This window comes from Vanessa atalanta, chromosome W (genome assembly GCF_905147765.1).
Source record: "Vanessa atalanta chromosome W, ilVanAtal1.2, whole genome shotgun sequence".
Taxonomy (NCBI): domain Eukaryota; kingdom Metazoa; phylum Arthropoda; class Insecta; order Lepidoptera; family Nymphalidae; genus Vanessa; species Vanessa atalanta.
Genome location: NC_061901.1, coordinates 1,336,815 through 1,341,890, shown reverse-complemented (window position 1 = coordinate 1,341,890; position 5,076 = coordinate 1,336,815).

The window sequence follows — 5,076 nt, the reverse complement described above, 5'->3', positions numbered from 1 at the left end:
ATGTCAACGGATGCAGAGCAGAGGGCCCCACAATCGCGCCGAACACGGAAAAAAGATCGAAACAATAATAAAAAAAGATATAAACGAAAAACTTAAAAATAGCTTAAAAACAGACAAAAACGGGAGATATAGGTAAGTAAAAGGTGGAATAATAATTTTAATAGTGAGAACTGAATGAGGTATTTTTTTCAGATTTTTACGACAAGAAATGGAGAAAAAATTTTGAAAAATGTACTTCGAATATTTAGAGTTTCGGATCGCTTAAGAAGACTTTCAAGAGCGATCCGATTCTTATAGCGAATAATCGATACAGATTCTGTTTATAAAAATTAATAGCTCCGGAACGGAGACGCCGATCCGGGAGTGAGATGTCTCGATGGATGCAGGGCAGAGGGCCCTACAAATGCGCCAAAGAGCAAAACAAGATAAGATTACAAATGAACGAATTAAAAATAAAAAACAGAAAAATATAATGAAAAAAGGTGAAAAATTTTTCGGTTTTCGACCGATAACTCTCGAACGGATAGGCCGATCCGGGAGATTGAAATGTCAACGGATGCAGAGCAGAGGGCCCCACAATCGCGCCGAACACGGAAAAAAGATCGAAACAATAATAAAAAAAGATATAAACGAAAAACTTAAAAATAGCTTAAAAACAGACAAAAACGGGAGATATAGGTAAGTAAAAGGTGGAATAATAATTTTAATAGTGAGAACTGAATGAGGTATTTTTTTCAGATTTTTACGACAAGAAATGGAGAAAAAATTTTGAAAAATGTACTTCGAATATTTAGAGTTTCGGATCGCTTAAGAAGACTTTCAAGAGCGATCCGATTCTTATAGCGAATAATCGATACAGATTCTGTTTATAAAAATTAATAGCTCCGGAACGGAGACGCCGATCCGGGAGTGAGATGTCTCGATGGATGCAGGGCAGAGGGCCCTACAAATGCGCCAAAGAGCAAAACAAGATAAGATTACAAATGAACGAATTAAAAATAAAAAACAGAAAAATATAATGAAAAAAGGTGAAAATTTTTTCGGTTTTCGACCGATAACTCTCGAACGGATAGGCCGATCCGGGAGATTGAAATGTCAACGGATGCAGAGCAGAGGGCCCCACAATCGCGCCGAACACGGAAAAAAGATCGAAACAATAATAAAAAAAGATATAAACGAAAAACTTAAAAATAGCTTAAAAACAGACAAAAACGGGAGATATAGGTAAGTAAAAAGTGGAATAATAATTTTAATAGTGAGAACTGAATGAGGTATTTTTTTCAGATTTTTACGACAAGCACCCAAGAAATTTAAAGCGTTCTTTAAGGTAAGGTGGTGTATGTTCAACATATAGTAAAGAGTAAAGAAGAGATAAGGCGTGCAAGTTTCTTCGAAGCCTGATTGTTAGCCACTTTAACTGAGACCTATACTGCGAGACATGATCGAATTTACGCAGACCAAAGATAAATCTAATGGCTAAATTTTGCAGTCGTTCTAATTTATTTAGAAGCTTCTCAGTTAAGTCAGTGTAGCAGGCGTCAGCATAATCCAATATTGGTAACAGGAACGAATTGGCTAAGTTGATCTTAGCCTCGATTGGTAGTAGATTTTTCCATCGCCTTAAAAACCCAATGATGGAATAAATCTTACGGCTCATTTCTGCAACCTGAGGGACCCAGGAGAAGGAAGCATCCAGAAGTAGTCCAAGATTTTTCACCGTTTCTTGCAGTGGTAATATGTGACCATCAAACATTATTGGAGGTAGATTTTTGTCTTTAATGCTCGACAGAAGCTTAACACTGCCAAAAACGGCCACCTGCGACTTCCTCGGATTCACTTGGAGCCCATAAGATCTACACCATTCACAGATTTTTGCCAAATCATTATTCAACATTGCAACAGCCTCGTCGATACCGTCCAAGGGAGCGGTAACATAGATTTGAAGATCATCAGCATATAGATGATAGGAGGAAGAGATGAGTGTGGAGAGAGTATTGATGAAAATAGAAAAGAGAAGGGGAGAGAGTACACCACCTTGCGGGACACCAGAGGGAATATCTATATAAGGTGAGAATCTACCATTAGCCTTTATGCATTGCTGTCTATTTAATAAGTAAGAGCGAAACCAGTCTATAGCAGTAAGATCTATGTTTAGAGATCTTAGGATTGCCAAACATATGTCATAGTCAATACTATTAAAGGCATTTGAAAAGTCTAGGAGAGCTAGTACAGTTACAGATTTATTATCAATACCACAGCGTATATCGTCACATACTTTAGTGAGCGCAGTAACTGTACTATGACCTTTTCTAAACCCAGATTGGAAAGGGGAGAGGATTTTGTTAATTGAGAGAAATTGGTTAAATTGAAAATGAACGACACGCTCCAACACCTTCGAGAGAAAAGGAAGAACAGATATGGGTCTAAAATGAGAAGGTAGCGAAGGATTGGAAACTTTAGGAATAGGAATCACTAAGGCTATGCGCCATAGGGATGGGAAAGTACCAGTTGATAAGGAATAGTTAAATATATGACATAAAGCAGGTAAAATGCTATTAAGAGTAAGGATAATCAGACTTCGACTTATTCCATCACAACCAATTGAGTCTGATTTGATGCTAAAGATGTGCTTCTTTAATTCGCCAATGGTGACAGGACTGAATTGGAAGGAAGGATTATGAGGGGTGGGCAGTGTATTGAGATATTTGATTGTATTAAGTTTGTCTTGTGTATTTATAGAGGAAGAAGAAATGAAATGTCTGTTAAGATTATCGAGATCGAAATTACAAGAAAAGTTTTCCCGTTGACGCCCAATTCCCAATGATTTTAAAAACCGCCAAACCTTGGATGTATCACTATTCTCAATAGCATTTGCAATAAACTTGCGCTGAGCATCACGACAGAGCTTATTGCAACGATTTCGCAGCTGTTTATATTTTTCCAGGTTACTGGTAGTCGCATTTCTTTTATATTTGGCCTTCGCAACATTACGTTTAGCCATGAGTGTTCTAATGTCCTGAGTTAGCCAAGGCGCTGGTAAATGCTTAAGCTTTATAGGTCTTAACGGAGCATGTTTATCTAATAAATCAGTTAGTAAAGAATTAAAAATACTCATTTTTTCGTCAATTGAGCTGGCATTATAAATAGCAGTCCAGTCGATATTGTTCAAATCACTCATAAAATTGGTGTTATTGATCTTTTGGAAATTACGCCGCATCACTATTGTTGGTTTCGCCCGCGGAGGCCGAATATTATAGGATAAATAAATTAAATCATGGTAAGAAAAAGCTTCCGCGGGAAACTGACCATGAGTATGAACATGATTAAGAGAGGAAACAATCATTAAGTCCAACAGCGAAGGAGAACAATTCGGAAAAAAATGAGTTGCATTCGTTGGGAGTAAATTAAGGTTGCAGCTATCAACTATATTCTTTAAGCGCCGGGCACGTTGGTCATCTTTAATTAAGCAGGTGTTGAAGTCGCCCATAATTATCGTGTGATCAACGGATGTACTAAATTGTTCTAATAGAATTTCAAAATCGTTAAAATAATTAATATTGAGTGACGGACTGTAAAATACGCCCAGTAGTAGTTTGATATATCCGAATAAGACCTCAATAAAGATATGTTCCGATGACTCAGAGTATTGTGAAGGAGATTTACTTAAAATTGTAAAAGGGATATGGCTGCGGAGGTAAATAGCTACACCACCGCCACCTTTACCTATGCGGTCATTCCGGATCAGGTGGTAGCCAGGCAAACAGTAAGAAGTTGAGGGTAAGCTAGGTTTCAAAAAAGATTCGGATACAAGAATGGCATGAATATTTTGACTATCGAAGGAAGACAGGAAATCAGAGTAATGTGAAGGAATACTCTGCGCATTTATATGCACTACATTAAAGTTTCTAGAAAGACCGGAGAGATTTGATTCTAAAAGAGAATTTAGAGGAAGTGAAGCACTATGAAAACTATCATCACTAGATAATACTGAGTCGCTAAAGTAGGTACTATTATCATTCAAATCGCTTACGCTGTGAAGGTTTGAAATCATACTAGTTATATAAATAAATAATTGTTGTATATAAATATATATGTATTAATTAAAATAATAGATATAATTGAAAGAAAATAATTGTAATAATACTAAAATACCAAATAAATCAAAATACTAATATTAAGTTCTCAATATCTACTGCTACTTCTCCATCCCGCCAGCAATATGTGAGTAAGAAATTACAAAAAACAAAAAAAAAAGTAAAACAAATATACCTAATATTATTATGAACATTATAGCCACAAGAAATAAAGAAATAAAGAAAAGAGAAAAAAAAATAACAATTTAAGTAACATAATAAATAATTATGTAAAGGCAACACAACGTAACCAATAAAACACAAAGCACGATTTAAATCCCAATGGTAAATGTTATATAAAAAGAAAAAAAAAGAAAATAAAAAACAATACTTGATAAAATAATGCTAAGTAGATATTATTATAAAAATAATGATAAGTACTGCTAAATGACAAACTATAATAATCCAAAATCGATTACTCAACAAAGCAGTCAGTAATATTATCAGACCAATTACTAAACGCAAATCAAACGTCAGATTGATGACATTAACATTAAACTTCAGAAAAAAAAAAAAAAAATACCGACATGTTAATGTTTATAAGTTAATACTCGAAATCCGAAATATAGTTATAATTATATGATTAAAGTAATGAAACTAAAATAGAACAACTAAATAACACGGAAAAAAGATCGAAACAATAATAAAAAAAGATATAAACGAAAAACTTAAAAATAGCTTAAAAACAGACAAAAACGGGAGATATAGGTAAGTAAAAGGTGGAATAATAATTTTAATAGTGAGAACTGAATGAGGTATTTTTTTCAGATTTTTACGACAAGAAATGGAGAAAAAATTTTGAAAAATGTACTTCGAATATTTAGAGTTTCGGATCGCTTAAGAAGACTTTCAAGAGCGATCCGATTCTTATAGCGAATAATCGATACAGATTCTGTTTATAAAAATTAATAGCTCCGGAACGGAGACGCCGATCCGGGAGTGA